This window comes from Hyperoodon ampullatus (genome assembly GCF_949752795.1).
Source record: "Hyperoodon ampullatus genome assembly, chromosome: X".
NCBI classification, from domain to species: Eukaryota; Metazoa; Chordata; class Mammalia; order Artiodactyla; family Ziphiidae; genus Hyperoodon; species Hyperoodon ampullatus.
In genome coordinates, this window is record NC_136913.1 from 139,358,043 (window position 1) to 139,381,338 (window position 23,296).

Consider the following 23,296-nt stretch of genomic DNA (forward strand, 5'->3'; position numbering starts at 1 on the left):
ATGCCCTTGTCATCAAAATGCTCCATGCCGTTGTCGTCACAATGCACCATGAACTCTGTCTTCACGATGCTCCGTGACTCCTGTCATCACAATGCTTCATGACCTTTGTCATCACAGTGGTCCATGCCCTCGTCATCACAAGTCTCTGTGACCTTTTTCACCACAATGCTCCATGAACTTTTCATCACAATGCTCCGTGACCCTTGTCATCACAATGCTCCATGCCTTTGTGAGAAGAGTGCTCCATGACCCTTGTCATCACAATGCTCCATGTGCTTCTCAGCACAGTGCTCCATGAGCCATGTCATCAGAATGGGACATGCGCTTGTCATCACAATGCTCCACAACTTTGTCATCACAATGCTCCATAAACCTTGTCATCACAATGCTCCATTCACTTTTCATCATAATGCTCTCTCACCACTAATATCACAATGTTCCATCACTAGTCATCACAATACTCCATCACCAGTCATCACAATGTTCCATGACCCCAGTAATCACAATGCTCCATGCCCTTGTCATCACAGAGCTCCATGATGCATGTCATCAGAATGTTCCATTGCCTTCTCATCACAATGCTCCATGACCTTGCCATTACAGTGCTCCATTACCACTGTCATCACAATGCTCCATGACCATTGACGTCACAGCGCTCCATGACCCCTGACAACACAATGATCCGGGACTCTTGTCATCAAAATTCTCCATGACACTTGAAATCACAGTGATCCATGCGCTTGTCATCCCAATGCTCCATGACCCCTGTAATCAGAATGCTCCGTGACGCTTGTCATCTCAGTGCTCCCTGACCCTTGGCATCACAATGCTCCATGCCATTGTCATCACAGTGCTCCATGAAACCTATCATTACATTGATCCATGCCCTTGTCATCACAAAGCTACATAACACTTGTCATCACAATGCTCGATGCCCTTCTCATCACAATGCTCCATTACCATTGTCATCACAATGCTCAATACACTTGTCATCACAATGCTCCCTGACACTTGTCGTCAGAATGCTCCTTGAACACTGTCATGAAAAGGCTCCATGCCTTTTTCATCACAATGCTCCATGCCCATTTCATCACAATGCTCCATGCCATTGTCATCACATTACTCCACAAGCTTGTCATCAGAATGGTCCATGACCCTTGTCATCACAATGATCCATGACACCTGTCATCACAATGCTCCATGCCCCTTGTCATTACAGTGCTCCATGATGCTCATCATCACAATTATCCATGGTCTTCTCATCACAATGCTCCACGGTCTTGCCATCAAAATGCTCCATGCCCTGGTCATCACAATTCTACATTTCCTTGTCATCACAGTGCTCCATGACACTTCTCATCAAAATGTTACATGCTATTGTCAATACAATTCTCCATGCACTTGTCATCGCAGTGCTCCATGACCCTTGTCATAACAATGCTCCATGACCCCTGCCATCACATTTTTCCCCGGCCTTTTCATCCAAGGCTCCATGACCCTTGTCATCACAATGCTCCAAGACCCTTGTAATCACAATGATCCATGCCTTTCTCATCACAAAGATCCATGACGCTTGTCATCAGAATACTCCATGCCCTTGTCATCACAATGGTCCAAGACCCATGTAATCACAATGCTCCATGCCCCTTTTCATCTCAATGCTCCATGACCCCTGTCATCACAATTCTTTGTCACCCCAGTCATAAAAATGATTCATGACCTTTCTCATCACAATGGTCCATGCCCCTATCACACAAGGCTCTGTGACCTTTGTCACCACAATGCTCCATGAACTTTTCATCACAGTGCTCTGTGACCCTTGTCATCACAATGCACCATGCCTTTGTCAGCACAATGATCCATGACACATGTCATCACAATGCTCCATGCGCTTTTCAGCACAATGCTCCTTGACCCATGTCATCACAATGCGCCATGCACTTGTCATTACAATGCTCCACATCCTAGTCATCACAGTGCTCCACAAAACTTGTAATCACAATGCTCAATGCACTTCTCATCAAAATGCTCTCTCACCATTGATTTCACAATGTTCCATCACTATTCATCACAATACTCCCTCAACCCTGTCATCACAATGTTCCATAACACCAGTCATCACAATGCTACATGCCCTTATCGTCACAATGTAACAATCCCTTGTCATCAAAATGCTCCATGACCACTGTCATCACAACGCTCCATGACCCGTGACAACACAATGATCCGGGACACTTGTCATCTGAATGCTCCATTACCCTTGTCATCAAAATGATCCATGCCCTTGCCATCCCAATGCTCCATGACCCCTGTAATCACCATGCTCCGTGACGCTTGTCATCACAGTGCTCCATGACACTTTTCATCAAAATGTTCCGTGCATTTGTCAGCAAAATGCTACATGACCTTGTCATCACAATGCTCCATGTGCTTGTCATCACAGTACTCCATTCCGATTGTCATCAAAATCCTCGATGAAACTTGGGTTCACATTGATTCATGCCCTTGTCATCACAATGCTCCATGGTCGTTGAAATGAAAATGTTCCATGGCCTCTCTCATCACAATGCTCCAAACCCTTGTGACCACAATGTTCCATAACCCTTGTCATCACAACGCTCCATGATGCCTGTCATCACAATGCTGCATGAACTTTGTCATCACAATGCTCAATACACTTGTCATCACAATGCTCCCTGACACTTGTCGTCAGAATGCTCCTTGAAACCTGTCATGAAAAGACTCCATGCCTTTTTCATCACAATGCTCCATGCCCTTTTCATCACAATGCTCCATGTCAGTGTCATCACAATACTCCACAAGCTGGTCATAAGAAGGCTCCATGACCCCTCTCATCAAAATGATCCATGACACCTGTCATCACTATGCTCCATTCCCCTCGTCATTACAGTGCTCCATGATGCTCGTCATCACAATTAGCCATGATCTTCTCGTCACAATGTTCCACGGTCTTGCCATCACAACGCTGAATGTCCTGGTCATCACAATGCTCCATGTCCCTTGTCATCACAATTCTCCACGTCCCTCTCATCCCAATGCGCCATGACACTTCTCATCACAATGTTACATGCTCTTGTCATCACAATTATCCATGCACTTGTCATCGCAATGCTCCATGACCCCTGTCATAGCAATCTCCATGTGCTTGTCATCGCAATGCTTCACGACGTTGTCATCAAAATTCTCAATGGCCGTTTTCATCACAATGCTCCATGCCCTTGTCATCACAATGTTCCATGAGACTTCTCATCACAATACTCCAAGCCCTTGTCATCACAATGCTCCATTACATTTGTCATCACAATCCTCCATGACACTTGGCATCACAATGCTCCATGCCATTGTCATCACAATGCACCTTGACATATGTCATCACAATGCTCCCTGACACCTGTCTTCACAATAATCCATGACCTTGTCATCACAATGCTCCATTCCCTTGTCATCACAAGGCGCCATGCCCACTGTCATCACAATAATCCATGAAACTTGTCAGACCAATGTTCCATGCCCCTGTCATCACAATGCTCCATGACCCATGACAACACAATGATCTGGGACTCTTGTCATGAAAATGCTCCATGACCATTGCCATCACAATACTCCATGCCCTTGCCATCCCAATGATACAAGACACCTGTAATTACAATGCTCCATGCCTCTTTTAATCTCAATGCTCCTTGAAACCTCTCATCACAATGCACCATGCCCATTATCATAATGCTTCATGGAATTGTCTTCACAATGAAATCAAAATGCTACATGACGGCTGTCATCACAATGCTCCAAACCCTTGTGATCACAATGTTCCATAACACTTGTCATCACAATGCCCCATAACGCTCGTCATCACAATTATCCATGGTCTTTTCATCACAATGCTCCATGACCTTCGTCATCACAATGCTCAATACACTTGTCATCACAATGCTTCCTGACTCTTTCAATCAGTATGCTCCTTGAACCCTGTCATGACAAGGCTCCATGCCTTTTTCATCACAATGATCCAGAGCTTTTTCATCATAATGCTCCAAGACCCCTGTTATCACAGTGCTCTTTGCCCTGGTCATCACAAAGCTCCATGACGCATGTCATCAGAATGCTCCTTGGCCTTCTCTCACAATTTTCCATGCCCTTGTAATCACAATGCTCCAAGACCCATGTAATCACAATGCTCCATGCCCCTTTTCATCAGAATGCTCCATGAGACTTGTCATCACAAGGCTCCATGGTCTTCTCATCACAATGCTCCATGAAGCCTCTCATCACATTGCTCCATGCCCTTGTCATAACAAAGGTCCATGATGCTTGTTACAATGCTCGATGCCCTTCTCATCACAATTCTCCATGCCTTGTCATTACAATCCTCAATGACCCATGTATCACAGTGTTCCGTGCCCTTGTCATCACAATGTTCCAGGCCCACTCTCATCACAATGCTCCATGACACTTCTCATCAAAATGTTACATGCTCTTGTCATCACAATTCTCCATACATCTGTCATCGCAATGCCCCATGACACCTGTTATAGCAAGCTCCATGCCTTTGTCATCAAAATGCTTCATACCTTGTCATCAAAATTCCCAATGTCCGTTGTCATCACAATGCTCCATGCCCCTGTCATCACAATGCTCCATGCCATTGTCATCTCAATAGACCGTGACATATGTCATCACAATGCTTCCTGTCACCTGTCTTCACAATAATCCATGACCTTGTAATCACAATGTTCCATGCCCTTGTCATCACAATCTGCCATGCCCACTGTCATCACAATAATCCATGAAACTTGTTAGACCAATTTTCCATGTCACTGTCATCACAATGCTCCATGTCCTTGTCATCACAAAGCTCCATGACGCATGTCATCAGAATGCTCCATTGCCTTCTCATCACAATGCTCATGCCCTTGTCATCACAATGCTCCCAGACCACTTTAATCACAATGCTCCATGCCCCTTTTCATCTCAATGCTCCATGAACCCTGTCATCACAGTGCACCATGCCCATCATCATAATGCTTCTTGCTATTGTCATCACAATGAAATCAAAATGCTCCATGACCTCTGTCATCACAATGCTCCACACCATTGTTATCACAATGTTCCATAACACTTGTCATCACAACGCCCCATGACGCTCGTCATCACAATTTGACAGGGGTTTCTCATCACAATGCTCCATGAACTTTGTCATCACAATGCTCAATACACTTGTCATCACAATGCTCCCTGACACTTGTCGTCAGTATGCTCCTTGAACCCTGTCATGACAAGGCTCCATGCCTTTTCCATCACAGTGATTCATGCCCTTTTCATCACAATGCTCCAAGACCTCTGTAATCACAATGCTCCATGCCCTTGTCATCACAAAGCTCCATGATGCATGTCATCAGAACGCTCTATGGTCTTCTCATCCAAATGCTCCATGCCCTTGTCATCCCAATTCTCCAAGACCCTTGTAATCACAATGCTCCTTGCCCCTTTTCATCAGAATGCTCCATGAGACTTGTCATCACAAGGCTCCATGGTCTTCTCATCACAGTGCTCCAGGACCTTGTCATCACAGTGCTCCATGACCCCTGTCTTCACAATACTCCATGAACATTTTCAGCCCAAAGATCCATGACCTTCTCATCTCACTTCTCCATGACCCTTGTCATCACAATGCTCCATGACCTCTGTCATCACAACACTCCATGACCCCTGACAACACAGGGATCCAGGACTCTTGTCATCAAAATGCTCCATAACCCTTGTCATCACAATGATCCATGCCCTTTTCATCCCAATGCTCCATGATCCATGTAATCACAATGCTCCGTGAGGATTGTCATCACAGTGCTCCGTGACCCTTGTCATCACAATGCTCCATGCCTTTGTCAGCACAATGCTACATGGCCTTGTCATCACAATCCTCCATGACCCCTGGGATCACATTGCAACATGCTCTTGTCATCTCTGTCTTTATTTTCTGGTTTTTACAGATTTTCGGATGTCCCTTTTGACGGGTGGGAAGTGACAATTCTTTGTAGTGTGGATTTGTATTGCGGGGTTGCTTGATTGGCCAGAAAGGGTGTATGCCTTTTCTCCTGAATATATTCAGCAGAAAATGCATACGCCCTTTTTGGCCAAGTGCATCATTGTCGAAGTTGTTACGCTTTTCCTGTGCTTTAAAGGTGATTCCAGTTTAACTCTTGAAATATGTTTTCTGCAATTCGGCCTCATTTTCAAGTCTGCTTCGTTGCCTTCCCTCAACAGATTTTTGGAAGAGAGTTGTCCTTTATAACTCTGCAGGTTTGTGATTTGCGGTGCCCCTGAGCTCCAATTTTCAACTCGTGTTTTTGTGAGCTGACCGCAAATCTACAATTTTGCTACAGGACCTATACTGGTTCCGGGGGTCCAGGCGGACACTTTGGTTAATTCTTCCTTCCGCACGGGAAATTAGAGTGACATGTGTCCGTCCAAATGCCTACAGCTACTCTCTGATTTGTTCTCCCTCTTTCCTTTCATCCACTGCACAATTTGCAAACTGTGTGAACCAGTAGCTTATAGGGGCTGACTCTCCAAGTTGGGAGATTGATAGTAAAGCAGTTGGAATGCCAAACTGGAGCACAAGGAGAGGAAATATTAGGAGCCTTTTAGAAATCTTTGGCCATCACAGGGTGTCCATTCTCTAGGTTTCCCATACATGTTATAACTGTATTGATATTCCCTTCTACCTGGAGAGTTGGGACCCATGGAATGGGTGGCATGCATTACTGCTTTAAAGGATCTGCATTTTCTCACCCAATCTCACAAGTCCTCTCAGCCCCAAGTGTCCAGCCTTATGTCTCATCTAGCTGTATTTGCAGATAGGGTCGTTCCAGGTTTCATCAGAACCCCTGAAGGAATAGTGTAAGAATTTTGCTGTTTTTTTTTTGTTTCGTTTTTGAAATTCATTTTTATAATGGGGTTGAGCTGATTTTCACCGACGTGTTTATGCCTCTCTAGACACACTTGATTCCCTTATGGAGACATATCAATATATAGGTTTTAAGATTATTACTAGTCAGATATATTCCTCTGTGTGGAATAGGGGTGTTGAGTCCCGTTCACAGAGGAAGGTGTAGGATTTGTCTATTCTGTATTTGCTCTATGGAATGGTACCAGTGCTAATATCAAAGTCTGGTTTTATGCATCACCCCACCTCTCCTTTCCCCTTATCAGGCATAAGAGTGTTTTATCAATGTGAGACTCTGTTCTCTTTCCTAACTCAGTTCATGTGTAGCCATGTTTACAGGACCTTCATAAGTGATATCTTATGATAAGTTTCTTTTTCTGTGTGACTTATTTCACTTAGAATCATCGTACCTAAATCCACTCATTATGCTGTTACTTGCTTTATGACATTGATTTCATGTCTGAGTAATATTCCGTTGTACAAAATTACCACAAGTTCTTTACGCAATTTTCTCTTTCCTGGAATACTTAAGTTGTACTGAAGTTGAGGTTCTTGTATGCAGAGCAGCCTTAAATTTTGGGGTACCTGTGTCTTGTTGATATTTAGTCTTCCCAAGTTATATGCCCATGAGTGGAAGTGCCCTATGCTCGGTAGCTTTGTATTTTAGATGTTTTAGGAAACAGCATACACTGCTTCAGGGTGGGTCTTGGATATTTATACCACACCCATCAGCGTGACTAGCTCCCTGTTCTCCATGGCCTCTCCTGCATTTCTGGTTTGTACACATTTTTTGGATGGCCTTTCTGAGCAGTGGAAATTGAGACTTCTTTGTTGTGTGGATTTGCATTTCCCGCTTGCTTGGTTGGCCAAAAACTCTGTATGTGTTTTTTTCCTGAAGATATTCACGAAAAAAACGCATACACCCTTTTGCCCAACTGCATCATGTTAGAAATTCTGCTGCTTTTCATATGCTTTAAATGTGAGTCCAATCTACGTTTTGAAATCTGTTTCCTGCAATTCTGCCTCTCATTGAGATCCTATTCGTTGCCTTACCTTAATATATTTTTGGACGTTGGTTATCATTTTTATCTTTGCAGGTCTTTGAATTGTTTGCTCCTGAGCCCCATTTTGCAACTCTCATTTTTTGACCTGGCCGCCAAACCATTGTATTGCTTCCGGCCCTATTCTGGATCTGGGGAGGCAGGTTGAGCCTTTGGTTAATTCTTCTTCCTAATGGGAAATTAGAGTGGCATGTGCCTGTCAAAACTCCTACAGCTAGTCTCTCATTGGTTCCCCCTCTTCCCGTTTATGCTCTGCACAAATTGAAAACTGTGTGAAACAGGAGGTTAAAGGTGCTGATTCTCCAAGTGGGGAGATTGTTAGTAATTTGGCTGGAATGGCGAACCCCAGCACCAGGAGATCATAAATGAGGTGTATTTTATACACCTTTCCTGGTCATACGGTGTACATTCGTCTCGGTTTCCCAGGCATGTTTTCGCTGTCGGAAGATTCCCTTGAACCTGCAGAATTGGGACCCAAGGAATGGGAATCAGGCAGTATTACTTTAAAAGGTCTGCCTTTACTCACCCAGCCTCTCTAACATCTCTTAGCGTGCATAGCTTCCTGCCTTATATATCATCCTGCTGTGGGTCTACATGTGTTCAATCCATGTTACATCATAGCCCTTCAACAAAAGTTGTAAGAAGTTTTGTCTCTCTCACTGTTTTTATAAATATTTTTAAATTTATTTTTATATTGTTAACAGCTGATTTTCAAAGCTCTGTTTTTTGCTGCTGTACATCCACTTGATTCATGTACTGTGAGACAACAATAAATTCTTTTTCAGATGCTTACCAGTCATTTATATTATTTTCCAGTGACTTGAGTGCGCTGAGTGCAGTTCTTTGAGGTACCATGTAGGCCTTGTCAGTTATTCAATTTGGTACTTGGAATGGTGTCTTTGCTAATTTCAACCTCCTGGATAATACCTCACCCTTCCCCACCTTTTCCATTTAGCAGCCTTATGACTATTTTCTACATATTTGACTATTTTTCTGTTTTGTAATTTATTTCATGTGTAGCCATTTTTGATTCCACCTTTAAGTGACATCTTATGATATGTGTCTTTTTCTTTCTGTCATATGTCACTTAGAATGATCGTATGTAACTCCTCCAGAGTTGTTACAACTGGCCTTATTTCATTGATTTCTGGATGAGTAATATTCCACTCTACATAAGTACCCCAACTCTTTTATCCATTTTATCCTTCCAGGGACATTTAGGTTATATCCAAGTTGAGGCCCTTTTTAACAGAGAGGTGGAAAACGTTGGGGTGCCTGTTTTCTGTCGATTTTTGTTTTTCCCAAGGTATACGCCCATGAGTGCAAGTGCCCTATGCTCTGTAGCTCATTTTTTCGATGTTTTAGCAAACACAATACACTTCTCCAGAGTGGCCGTTGGCAAATTACATTTGCACTATCAGCCTCACAGGGCTCCCTTTTCTCCTCACCCTGTCCTACATTTCCGGTGTTTACACTTTATGTGGATGGCCCTTCTCACTGATGTGAAGTGATACATTTTGTAGTATAGATTTCCAGTGCCCACCTGTTTGGTTGGATAAAATGTGTGTATGGCCTTTACTTGAATATATTCAGAAAAAAATGCATACGCCCTTTTTGGCCAACTGCATCATTGGCGATGTTCAGCCCTTTTTCTTTTCCTTTAATGGGGAGTCCTTTCCACCTCTTCAAATCTGTTTCCTGACAATCACCCTTGCTTACAAGTCCTTTTCTGTTACTTACCTCAAGACATTTTTTGACGATAGATATTTTCAACTCTGCAGTTTCATGAATTTTAGTGCCCCTGAGTTCCATTTTCCAACTTGTGTTTTTGGAAACTGGACACAAAACAGCGGGATTTCCTCTAGCCCTATTCTGTTTCCGTTGGCAATTCTAGCCTTTGATGAATTTGTCTTCCGGATTGGAAATTAGAGTGGCATGTGCCTGTCTGAACACCTAGGACTTCTCTCTAAATATTTCTCATACTTCTGCTTCATCCTCCAGAGAAATTCCAAACTGTGTGCAACAGGATGTTGACGGTGCTGATATCCCCAAGTGAGGAGATTGTTAGGAAAGATGCTGGAGGGGTGAACCCGAGCACCAGGCGATGAGGAGATGAGGTGCCTTTTCCAAACTGTTTCTGATCAAACGGTGTACGATCCTCTAGGTGTGACAGGCATGTTTTAGCCGTAGGAATGGTCCCGTGCATGTAAGGAGAACACCAGGAATTTTTCCAAATCAGTGCCTACCCGAACCCCAAACTGGGGAATTTTTAAGCTACGGCTACACATATGTCCATTAATGGCCTTGGGAAATACGCAGAGTCCAAACTTTAGATGATTGAAATCATCGGGATCAGAAGTGCTCACCATCGGCTTGCTTAGTTTACATTTTATCTGTCATTGATAGATGATGTCAATAAAAATATCTATTCTTTTTCACATTATTTCCCCTTATAGGTTATTGCAAAATATTCAGTGTAGTTCCCTGTGCTATACAGTAGTTCCTTGTTGATGATCTGTTTTATACATAGCAATGTGTATGTGTTAATCCCAAACTGTTAATTTATCCCTTCTCCTACCTTTCCCCTTTGGTAATAATAAATTATAAGATTTTATACTTCTGAGAAATGGGGAAGCTGAAAGAGAGGTATCATTTTCAATGGAAAAGCATTCAAAACAAGATTGAAGCTTCAGCCAAGAGTATTCGATGTACATCCTTGGGAATAAATCACTTCATTTCTCTAATGTTGACCTGACAAATAAGACAGACGTCTTCACTGAACTTGCTTATAATAAAATGATGGAAATATCAAATGTAAGTCTTAGAAACATCTTATTTTACCCGAGCCTTATACACTGCTCTATGTTAACTACAGTTTGGCTCACACATCTGTTCATTGAAGTTACAATGTTCTCAATTTCTGTTACTGATCCTCCAGAGTGGACCCCAACAGGAGTCCCTGTGCCTAGTGTCATTGGAGCTAACAGATCAAGACTGAGTTTGGTTCAGAAGCAAAGGAAACTTTATATTTTGAAAACAGAATGGAGAGGTGAGAGCGTGCACTACCCCGTGGGCTGTGGGCTGGGCTGCTGTGTAGGGATCCCATCAGCGTCAGCAGGAGGGAGGGGATGGAGCTCTCGAGGGCTGGGTTGGCTGCAGCTCAGGCTCTATGTCACGGAGTCTGCATGGGACCCCACTAGCTGAGGTGTCAGACCAGCCATTCTGCACTAGGAAATCGGGTCTGAAGTGCCGGGTGTGGGACCTCTGCATGTGGAACCCTAGGAGCACGTGAAATTAGACAAAGCACAAAGGAAAAACAGGTTAGACTTTATTTTATTGCCCAGATTGTCTTTTTATCTCCCAGGAATTTTTAATGAACATTGCCGGTGATGAACATCTCCTCTGCTTTTTGTCCCGTTCCTCATTTTTGGGGTGCTGAGGGTGCAGACCCCTCTTTTGTAACTACTTCATGCTGACGTGGAAGCCCTCATACACGGGGGGAGGGGCAAAACTTCTCCCCAGCAGCCTCCAGGTGAGGTTGATTGTCGCAAGGCTTCCTGCCTCACTGCTCGTCCACCTAAGCACCAGCATTGGAAGTGTTATAGATTCTAATGACCTTTAAGGGTCCAGGAAAGAGATGCACAGAGATGCTGCGGTGGCAGGTTTCACCCCACCCCACATTTGTTCAGCGACCTTAGGCTGACGGTTTTTGCCAGCCTAGATGCTCTGACCAGTAGTCTGTGCTTTCTTTAATTAGGTCCCTGAATTAATGTATAAACAGCACCATGTGTCAGAGCCCTGCCCGCTCAACTCCCAGACAGTCCAGGGTCAGTGGTGATCCAGGACCATGACGTCCACTGAGTCAACGGACTTTTGAAGTAGCCAGCAGTCCAGCCAGTCATATTGGCCACCATCACCGTGGTTTCTGTAGGGTTTTCTATGGTGAAAGCGTGATATACGTTTCCCCCGACAAGCTTATTAGCTCCCGTCTGGGGGCAGTAAGTCCTGCAAGCAGTAGTCTGCTCTTTTGGGGCACAGACTTGTTTTCTGAGAGAAACTCCAGGTCAAGTGATGGTCACACGAGTCATCTTGGGGGCCCATTGCCCCCGTTTGTCTCTCTGGAGGTTGGAGTTGGAGGGCCTCCTCACTCGAGGTCAGTGTGTCCGCAGTGCGACCCCTGCAACTTCAGGGCATGATGGGTGGTTAGGATCACAACGTGGGGTCCTTTTCTCTTAGGAGGGAGCTGGCCTTGCGGGCTGCTGATTTCCAGCTTTTTAGATACCCCAGTATCCTTGCCTGATGAGGCAGAGGGCAAAGCCCTTGGTGACCATAGTTTATCATACCTGAAGGGCATTCTTGTGTTGCTCCATTTCAAGTAGTCCCAGTTTTTGCACTAAAGCTCCAAGGGCGATTAACCTTTGACCGGGTATGTAAAGGTCAAAGGGTTTAGCTAAATTAGGGAGTTCCTGGGCAAGGGCCTGAATTGACTGCTCTTTCCATTCTTGAAAGGCTGCTTCTGGATTCTATTCAAAAGAATCATCATCATTTCGTGTCAGTGTTTCATGTAGAGGCCCAGCTATTAGACTGTAGTTAGGGATCCAGATGCATAAAACCTTGGCCTCCCCAGGAACCCCTAAGCTGTCTTCTAGTTTTAGAAGAGGTAAGGCTGCAAATGGCTTCTTCCCTTTCCTGGGATGCGTTTCTCCGAATATCTGTGAGAATGAAGCCCAGGCATGTCACCTTAGCCTGGGATATTTGAGCCTTTTTCTTGGACACCTTCTATCCTTTCTTGGCTAGGTAGTTCAGAGGCGTCTTTAGTAGGCCTGGCGATCAGAATGTCATCTGCATATTGAAGGAGGGTTCCCTTTTACAGAGGTAGAACTTTGAGGTCTTTAGAGGACATTTCCCCAATGATGGTGTGGGGATTTTTGAACCATTGGGGCAGGACGGCCCAGCATTATTGCTTTTGTTGCATGTTGTGTCCTGCCACTCACAAGCCAAAAATTCTTGTGACTCTGAGATGAGTGGAATACAGAAGAAGGCATCATTGAAGTCTAATACAGAATGCCATGGCCTGGTGGATGGTAGACTGACCAGCAGGGTGTAGGAAATAGGAGCTACTTGATGTATATCCTCGGTGGCTTCACTGACTGTCCTGATATCCTTTACCAGGTCTCCAGCAGTCCATGGGGCTCTCGTGGTCAGGAAAATCCCAGGATATGGAGCTCACCTGGGCTGCACCTCCACCCCCACAGCCCACGGGGCTCTCGTGGTCGTCCCTCCCAGGGTATGGAGCTCACCTGTGCAGCTATCCAGCAGCCCATGGGGCTCTCATAGTCAGGCCCTTCCCAGGATATGGAGCTCCCTTTGGGCAGGTACCCCAGAAGGGCTGGAAAAACAGGAACCGTGCACATAGCCCACCTTGCAGAGAACCCCCAGCTGACCTGTCGCTCACAGCTGACACAGAACACCTCAGAGCAGGACTTGAACTAACAAACAGCAGCTCTGACAGGTCTGTGACCCCAGGTATCACTCTGTGTGGCCTCTCTCTGCCTGGTCTTCCAGACACTTCCACTGCAGCCAGGGCACCAGGCCTCTATCTCCACCAACCATCACTCCTCTCCCTGACTCCTGGGTTCCTCTCATTAGGATAGGGTCTTCTTGAAGTTGTTTTCCACTCATGGACCAGATAAAATGATAAGAAAAGAAGCAGCAGCTGCAGCCCCTTTTCTATCCTGACTCTCAAGAGCCCACACCTGTTCCTTGGGCCTGGCCCGTTTAGCAAGGCTCATTTTCTGCAACTGTGAGCCCCTGAGGAGTGAGGAATGGCTGATTTGGGCAGCCTGACACTGCCTGCCAGCCCTCCCCAGGTGTGCCTGGGTTGAGATCAATATAAGCACCTCTCCAGTCAGCAAGAGCTCCTGTAGCTTTGCCTGACGCCATATTCTCTGCCCCGTCAGCAGTGTCGGGGCTGGGGTGGTGGGAGGGAGTGAGGGGCCATGGCTTTGTGGGTGGCCCAGTGTGAGTGGGGCTCTGCTGGACTTCCTGCAGGAGTTGCCAGGCTGCAACCTGCTAAAGAAGAGGATGTGTCACCCATACCTGCCGCTGGAATTTCTCCCCAGGCAGAGGTGAGGAAGTAAAAAAGCAGTGGGGGCCGTGGCAGGAGGGGTATCTCAGGCAGGGAAATGGAAAGCTTCCAGAAGAGCATCTGGGGCCAGGACCATCCTGGCTGGCCTGCTGGCACCAAGTCGGCCTGCATGCTGTCGCTGCTGTGGCTCCACAGCCCTTCCTCTAGGCTTGCAAGTTATTGTACATATTGAGGTGTTTTACCTGGAAAGGGTGGGAAGATTTCAGCTGCAGCAGGACTGTGGTACACCTCACATTTACTCACAGACGCCTCGACATAGTCCCCCAGCATTGCAATGAGGATGTTCTTTGTGGGGGGGGAGCGCTGCAGACTGCAAGGGAGATGATTTCTCACTTCTGACCAACTTAAGAATTTGTTACCACTGGAACAAGTGCCCTGATACGATTTTCCTCTGTATAAATAGTGGGTTCTGTTTTTTTTTTTTTTTTCCTTTTTTCTTTTTGGTTCAAGGTAGGTTTTATTTATTCCTCTTTTTCTTTAATTTAGAGATATAAACATGGGAATAATGCATTTATATAAAGACATCTATATGAAGGGAAAAACTTTTTTTCTGTTTTATTTTATTAAATGTTATTTATTTATTTTTAATTTTTTAAAATTTATTTATTTCTTTTATACAGCAGGTTCTTATTGGATATCTATGTTATACATATAAGTGTGCACATGTGAATCCCAGTCTCCCAATTCATCCCACCACCACCCTCCCATGGTGTTCCCCCCTTGGTGTCCATATGTTTGTTCTCTACATCTGTGTCTCTATCTCTGCCCTGCAAACCGGTTCATCTGTACCATTTTTCTAGGTTCCACATATATGCATTAATATACAATATTTGTTTTTCTCTTTCTGACTTACTTCACTCTGTATGACAGTCTCTAGATCCATCAAGGTCTCTACAAATGACCCAATTTCATTCCCATGTATGGCTGAGTAATATTCCATTGTATATATGTACCACATCTTTATCCATTCTTCTGTCTGTGGGCACTTAGGTTGCTTTCATTACCTGGCTATTGTAAATAGTGCTGCAGTGAACATTGTGGTGAATGTGTCTTTTTGATTTATGGTTTTCTCTCGGTATATGCCCACTAGTGGGATTGCTGGATTATATGGTAATTATATTTTTAGTTTTTTAAGGAACCTCCATTCTCTTCTCCATAGAGACTGTATCGATTTACATTCCCAACAATAGTGGAAGAAGGTTCCTTTTCTCCACACCCTCTCCAGCATTTGTTGTTTGTAGATTTTCTGATGATGCCCATTCTAACAGGTGTGACGTGATACCTCATTGTAGTTTCGATTTCCATTTCTCTAATAATTAGTGATGTTGAGCAGATTTTCATGTGCATCTTGGCCATCTCTATGTCTTCTTGGAAGAAATGTCTATTTAGATCTGCTTCCATTTTTGTATTGGGTATTTTGTCTTATTAATGTTGACCTGCATGAGCTGTTTATATATATTGGAGATTAATCATTTGTCCATTGATTCGTTTGCAAATATATTCTGCCATTCTGAGGGTTGTCTTTTCATCTTGTTTGTAGTTTCCTTTGCTTTGCAAAAGCTTTTACGTTCATTAGGTCCCATCTGTTTAGCTTCTTTTTTTTATTTCATTACTATAGGAGATGGATCAAAAAAAGATCTTGCTGTGATTTATGTCAGAGTATTCTTCGTAAGTTTTCCTCTCAGAGTTTTATACTGTCCGGTCTTACATTAAGGTCTCTAATCGATTTTGAATATATTTTTATGTATGGTGTTGGGGAGTGTTCTAATTTCATTCTTTTACATAGAGCTGTCCATAATTCCCAGCACCACTGACTGAAGAAACTCTCTTTGCTCCATTGTAAAGTCTTGCCTCCTTTATCATAGATTAGTTGAGCATAGGTGTGTAGGTTTATCCCTGGGCTTTCTTTTTTTTTTTCCTTTTCCACCTTTATTGGAGTATAATTGCTTTACAATGGAGTGTTAGTTTCTGCTGTATAACAAAGTGAATCAGCTATACATATACAAATATCACCAGATCCCCTCCCTCTTGCATCTCCCTCCCACACTCCATATCCCACCCCTTTAGGTGGTCACAAAGCACCGAGCTGATCTCCCTGTTCTATGTGGCTGCTTCCCAGTACCTATCAGTATTACATGTGGTAATGTATTTATATCCATGCCACTCTCTCACTTCGTCCCATCTTACCCATCCCCCTTCCGGTGTCCTCAAGTGCTTTCCCTACGTCTGTGTCCTTAATCCTGTCCTGCCACTAGGGTCTTCAAAATCTTTTTTTTTTCCTCATTAGATTCCGTATATCTCTGTTAACATACATTATTTGTTTTTCCCTTTCTGACTTACTTCACTGTGTAGGACAGATTCTAAGTCCATCCACCTCAGTGCAAATAACTCAGTTTTGCTTCTTTTTAGGGCTGAGTGATATTCCATTGTATATATGTGCCATATCTTCTTTATCCATTCATCTGTCGATGGACACTTAGGTTGCTTCCATGTCCTGGCTATTGTAAATAGAGTTGCAATGAACATTTTTGTATATAACACTTTTTGAATTATGGTTTTCACAAGGCAAATGCCCAGTAGTTGGATTGTTGTGTCGTATGGTACTTCTATTGTTAGTTATTTAAAGGAACCTCCGTACTGTTCTCCCTAGTGCCCATATCAATTTACATTCCCACCCACAGTGCAAGTGTGTTCCCTTTTCTCCAATAAAGGCCTCTCCAGCATTTATTGTTTTGTAGATTTTTTTGATGATTGCCATTCTGACTGCTGTGAGGTGATACCTCACGGTAGCTTTGATTTGCATTTCTCTAATGATTAGTGATGTTCAGCATCCTTTCATGTGTTTCTTGGTAATCTGTATATCTTCTTTGGAGAAATGTCTATTTAGCTCTTCTGCCCGTTTTTGAATTGGGTTGTTTGTTTTTGTGATATTGAGCTACATGTGGTGCTTGTAAAGTTTGGAGATTAATCCTTTGTCAATTGCTTCATTTGAAAATATTTTCTCCCATTCTGAGGGTTGTTTTTGCATCTTGTTTATGTTTTCCTGTACTGTGTAAAAGCTTTTAAGTTTCATTAGGTCCCATTTGTTGATTTCTGTTTTTATTTCCATTTCTCTAGGAGGTGGGTCAAAAAGGATCTTGCTGTGATTTATGTCATAGAGTGTTCTGCCTATGGTTTCCTCTAAGTGTTTTATAGTGTCTGGTCTTATATTTAGATCTCTGATAAATTTAGAGTTTATTTTTGTGTATGGTGTTATGGAGTGTTCTAGTTTCATTCTTTTATGTGTAGGGGTCCAGTTTTCCCAGCACCAATTACTGAAGAGACTGTCTTTTCTCCATTGTATATCCTTAGCTCCTTTGTCATAGGTGAGATAGGCATAGGTATGTAGGTTTATCTCTGCACTTTCTGTCCTGTTCCATTGATCTGTGTTTATGCCAATCTGCATACACTTGATTCCATGATGGAGACATATAAATACATAGGTTTCAAGATTATTACCAGTCAGATATATTCCTCTTCAGTGAATACGGTGTTTTGTGTCCAGTTCATTGAGAAAGGAGTAGGTGTTGTCTATTACATATTTGGTATATGGAATGGTATCTGTGCTAATTTCAAACTCTGCTTTTACACATCACCCCACATCACCTTTCCCCTTACAGAGGCATAAGTCTGTTTTCTAAATGTGTAACTCTGTTCTCTTTTGAAATTCAGTTCATGTGTAGCCATGTTTACATTCCCTCTATAAGTGATATATTACAATAAGTTTCTTTTTCTTTGTGGCTCATTTCAATTAGCATCATCGTACCTAAAGCCACTCATTATGCTGCTACTGGCCTTATGACATTGATTTCATCGCTGAGGGATTATCCATCGTACGTACGTACCAAAATTCTTGAACCAATTTTGTCTTTCCTGGGATATTTAAGGTGTACCCAAGTTGAGGTTCTTGTAAGCAGTGCAGCCCTAAATTTGGGGTGGCTCTGTCTTATTGATTTTCAATTTTTCCAAGGTATATTCCCTAGACTGGAAGTGCCCTTGGCTCTGTAGCTCTGTTGTTTAATTGTTTTAGGGAACACATTGCACTCCTCCAGAGAGGCGGTTGGCAATTTACATCCTGACAATCAGCATAACTAGGCTCCCTGTTCTCCAGGGCCTGTCTTGCCTTTCTGATTTTTACACATTTTGCAGATGTCCCTTTTGACCGCTGGGAAGTGATACTTCTTTGTACTGCAGAATTTCATTACCCGCTTGCTTGTTTGGCCAAAAAGGGCGTTGTGTTTCCTCCTTGTTATATTCAGGAGGAAACGCATTCGCCCTTTTTGGGCAAGTGCATCATGGTCGAAATTGTGCCCCTCTTCCTGTGCTTTAAAGGTGCTTCCAATGTACCTCTTGAAATCTGTTTCCTGATATTCTGGCTCCCTTTCAAGTTCACCTCGTTTCCTTCCCTCAACAGATTTTTGGACGATAGTTGCCCTTTAATACTCTGCCAATTTGTGAATTGCTCTGCCCCTGAGCTCCATTTTTCAACTCGTTTTTTGTGAGCTGAGCGCAAGTCCAAAATTTTGCTTCAGGATCTATACTGGTTACTGGTGTGTGGCTGAGACTTTGGTTAATTCTTCTTTCTGCCGGGAAATTAGAGTGACATGTGCCCGTCCAAATGCCTAACAGCTACTCTCTCAATGGTTCTCCATCTTTCCTTTCATCCTCTGCCTAATTTGCAACATGTGAGAGCCAGGAGGTTAAATGGGCTGTCTCTCCAAGTTGGGAGATTGATAGTAAATCAGTTGGAAAGTCAAACCGAAGCACCAGGAGAGGTACTATTAGTTGAGTTTTAGAAACCTTTCGTATTCACAGTGTGTCCATTCTCTTGCTTTCCGGTTCATGTTATAGCTGTAGTAATATTCCCTTCAACCTGGAGAGTTGGGATACTTGGAATGTGTGCCACGCATTATTGCTTTAAAAGGTCTGCTTTTGCTGACCCAATCTCACCAATCCTCTCAGTCCCATGTGTCCAGACTTATGCCACATACAGCTGTCGTTGTAGATAGGGTCATTCCAGGTTTCATCAGAGCCCCTGAAGGAATTGTAAATAATTTCCCTATTTTTTTGTTTGGTCTTTGAAATTCCTTTTTATAGTGGGTTTGAGCTGATTCTCACTGCCTTTTTTATGCCTCTCTAGACAAACTTGATTCCCTTACGGAGACATATCAATACATAGGTTTTAAGATTCTTACTAGTCAGATATATTCCTCTGCGGGAAATATGGGGTTTTGAGTCCCTTTCACTGAGGAAGTTGTAGGACTTGTATAATCTGTAGTTGGTTTTTGGAACGGTACCTGTACTAATATCAAACTCTGGTTTTATGCATCACCCCACCTCTCCTTCCCCCTTAGGCAGGCATAAGAGTGTTTTCTAAATGTGAGACTCTGTTCTCTTACCAAACTCAGTTCATGGGTAGCCATGATTACAGGACCTTCATAAGTGATATCTTATGATAAGTTTCTTTTTCTCTGTGACTTATTTCACTTAGAATCATCGTACCTGAATCCACTAATTTTGCTGCTACTGGCCTTATGACATTGATTTCATGTCTGAGGGATATTCCATCGTACATTATTAACACAATTTCTTGAAACATTTTTGTCTTTGCTGGGATATTTAAGGTGTACAAAGTTGAGGTTCTTGTAAGCAGTGCAGCCCTATATTTTGGGGTGGCTCTATCTTATTGATTTTCAGTTTTCCCAAGGTATATTCCCTAGACTGGAAGTGCCCTTGGCTGTGTAGCTCTGGTTTTTACCTGTTTTAGGGAACACAATGCACTCCTCCAGAGAGGGAGTTGCAATTTACAACCCGCCCATCAGCATAAAAAGGCTCCATGTTCTCCAGGGCCTTTCTTGCCTTTCTGGTTTTTACACATTTTGTGGATGTCCCTTTTGACCGGTGGGAAGTGATACTTCTTTGTAGTGCAGATGTGCATTGCCCACTTGCTTGCTTGGCCAAAAAAGGCGTATGCGTTTTCTCCCGAATATATTCAGGAGAAAATGCATACACACATTTTGCCAAGTGCATCATTGTCGAAGTTGTGCCCCTCTTCCTGTGCTTTGAAGACGATTCAAATGTACCTCTTGAAATGTGTTTCCTGCTATACTAGCTGGCTTACAAGTCCGCCTCGTTGCCTTCCCTCAACAGATTTTTGGACGATAGTTGCCCTTTAGTCCTCTGCCAGTTTGTAAATTGCTGTGCCCCTGAGCTACATTTTTCAACTCGTTTTTTTTGAGCTGACCACAAGTCCAAAATTTTGGTTCAGGGCCTATACCGTTTCCCAGTGGGTGGCTGAGAATTTGATTAATTCTTCTTCCTGATGGGAAATTAGAGTGACATGTGTCCGTGCAAATGCCTAACAGCTATTCTCTCACTGGTTCTCCATCTGCCCTTTCATCCTCTGCCAAATTGGCAACCTGTGAGAACCAGGAGGTTAAAGGGGCTGTCTCTCCAAGTTGGGAGATTGATAGTAAAGCAGTTGGAAACTCAAACCGGATCACCAGGAGAGGGACTTTTTGTTGAGTTTTAGAAAACTTTCGTATTCATAGGGTGTCCATTCTCTAGGTTTCCCATACATGTTATAGCTGTAGTAATATTCCCTTCAACCTGAAGAGTTGGGACCTTTGGAATGTGTGCCACGCATTATTGCTTTAAATAGTCTGCATTTGCTTACCGAATCTCAACAATCCTCTCTGTCCCAAGTGTCCAGCCTTATGTCACATCCAGCTGTCATTGTAGATAGGGTCATTCCAGGTTTCATCAGATCCCCTGAAGGAATTGTAAAGAATTTCCCTGTTTTTTTGTTTTGTTTTTGAAATTCATTTTTATAGTGGGATGTGGTGATTCTCACTGCCATGTTTATGCCAGTCTAGAAACACTTGATTCCCTTACAGAGACATATCAATATATAGGTTTTAAGATTCTTACTAATCAGATATATACCTCTGCGGGAAATATGGGGTTTTGAGTCCCTTTCACTGAGGAAGGTGTAGGTCTTGTCTATTCCGTAGTTGGTTTTTGGAACAGTACCTATACTAATATCAAACTCTGGTTATGCATCACCCCGCCTCCCTTTCCAACATGTGCAGGCATAAGAGTGTTTTCTAAATGTGAGACTCTGTTCTCTTTCCTAACTCAGTTCATGTGTAGCCGTGTTTACAGGACCTTCATAAGTGATATCTTATGATAAGTTTCTTTTTCTCTGTGACTTATTTCACTTAGATTCATCGTACCTGAATCCACTCATTTTGCTCTTACTAGCATTATGACATTGATTTCTTGGCTGAGGGATATTCAGTTGTACGTAAGTACCACAATTTCTTGAACCATTTTTGTCTTTTCTGGGATATTTAAGTTGTACCCAAGTTGACGTTCTTGTAAGCAGTGGAGCCCTAAATTTTGAGGTGGCTCTGACTTATTGATTTTCAGTTTTCCCAAGGTATCTTCCCTAGACTGGAAGTGCCGATGGCTCTGTAGCTCTGTTGTTTACTTGTTTTAGGGAACACAATGCACTCCTCCCGAGAGGCAGTTGGCTATTTACATCCTGCCCATCAGCATAACTAGCCTCCCTGTTTTGCAGGGCCTGTCTTGCCTTTCTGGTTTTTACACATTTTGCGGATGTCCCTTTTGTCCGGTGGGAAGTGATACATCTTTGTAGTGCAGATTTGCATTGCCCGCTTGCTTCCTTGGCCAAAAAGGGCGTATGCGTTTTCTTCTGAATATATTCAGGAGAAAACGCATATGCTCTTTTTGGCCAAGTGCATCATTGTCGAAGTTGTGCCCCTCTTCCTGTGCTTTAAAGGCGATTCCAAACTACCTGTTGAAATCTGTTTCTTGCTATTCTGGCTCGCATACAAGTCCGCCTCATTGCCTTCCGTCAACAGATTTTTGGACGATAGTTGTCCTTTATTACTCTTCCAGTTTGTGAATTGCTGTGCCCCCGAGCTCCATTTTTCAACTCGTTTTTTTGTGAGCTGCCCGCAAGTCCACAATTTTGGTTCAGGACCTATATTGGTTCCCGGCGGGTGGCTGAGACTTTGGTTAATTCTTCTTCCTGCCGGGAAATTAGAGTGACATGTGCCCGTCCAAATGCCAAACAGCTACTCTTTTATTGGTTCTACCTCTGCCCTTTCAGCCTCTGCCAAATTGGCAACCTGTGCGAACCAGGAGGTTAAAGGGGCATTCTCTCCAAGTAAGGAGATTGATAGTAAAGCAGTTCAAAAGTCAAACCGGAGCAGCAGGTGACGGATTATAAGTTGAGTTTTAGAAACCTTTCATATTCACAGTGTGTCCATTCTCTAGGTTTGCCGTACATTTTATAGCTGTAGTAATATTCCCTTCAAACTGGAGAGTTGGGACCCTTGGAATGTGTGAAACATATTATTGCTTTAAATGGTCTTCATTTGCTCACTGAATCTCACCAATCCTCTCAGTCCCAAGTGTCCAGCCTTATGCCAAATCCAGCTGTTGTTGTAGATATGGTTATTCCATGTTTCATCAGAGCCCGTGAAGGAATTGTAAAAAATTTCCCTGTTTTTTGTTTTGTTTTTGAAATTCCTTTTTATACTGGGTTTGAGCTGATTCTCACTGCCATGTTTATGCCAGTCTACACATTCTTGATTCCCTTATGGAGACATATCAATACATAGGTTTTAAGATTATTACTAATCAGATATATTACTCTGCGGGAAATATGGGGTTTGGAGTCCCGTTCCCTGAAGAAGGTGTAGGTCTTGTCTAATCCGTAGTTGGTTTCTGGAACAGTACCTGTACTAATATCAAACTCTGGTTTTATGCATCACCCTAAATCTCCTTCCCCATAAGCAGGCATAAGAGTGTTTTCTAAATGTAAGACACTATTCTCTTTCCTAACTCAGTTCATGTGTAGCCATGTTTACAGGACCTTCATAAGTGATATTTTATGATAAGTTTATTTTTCTCTGTGACTCATTTAACTTAGATTCATCGTACCTGAATCCACTCATTTTGCTGCTACTGGCCTTATGACATTGATTTCGTGGCTGAGGGATATTCCATCTTACGTAAATACCACAATTTCTTGAACCATTTTTGTCTTTCATG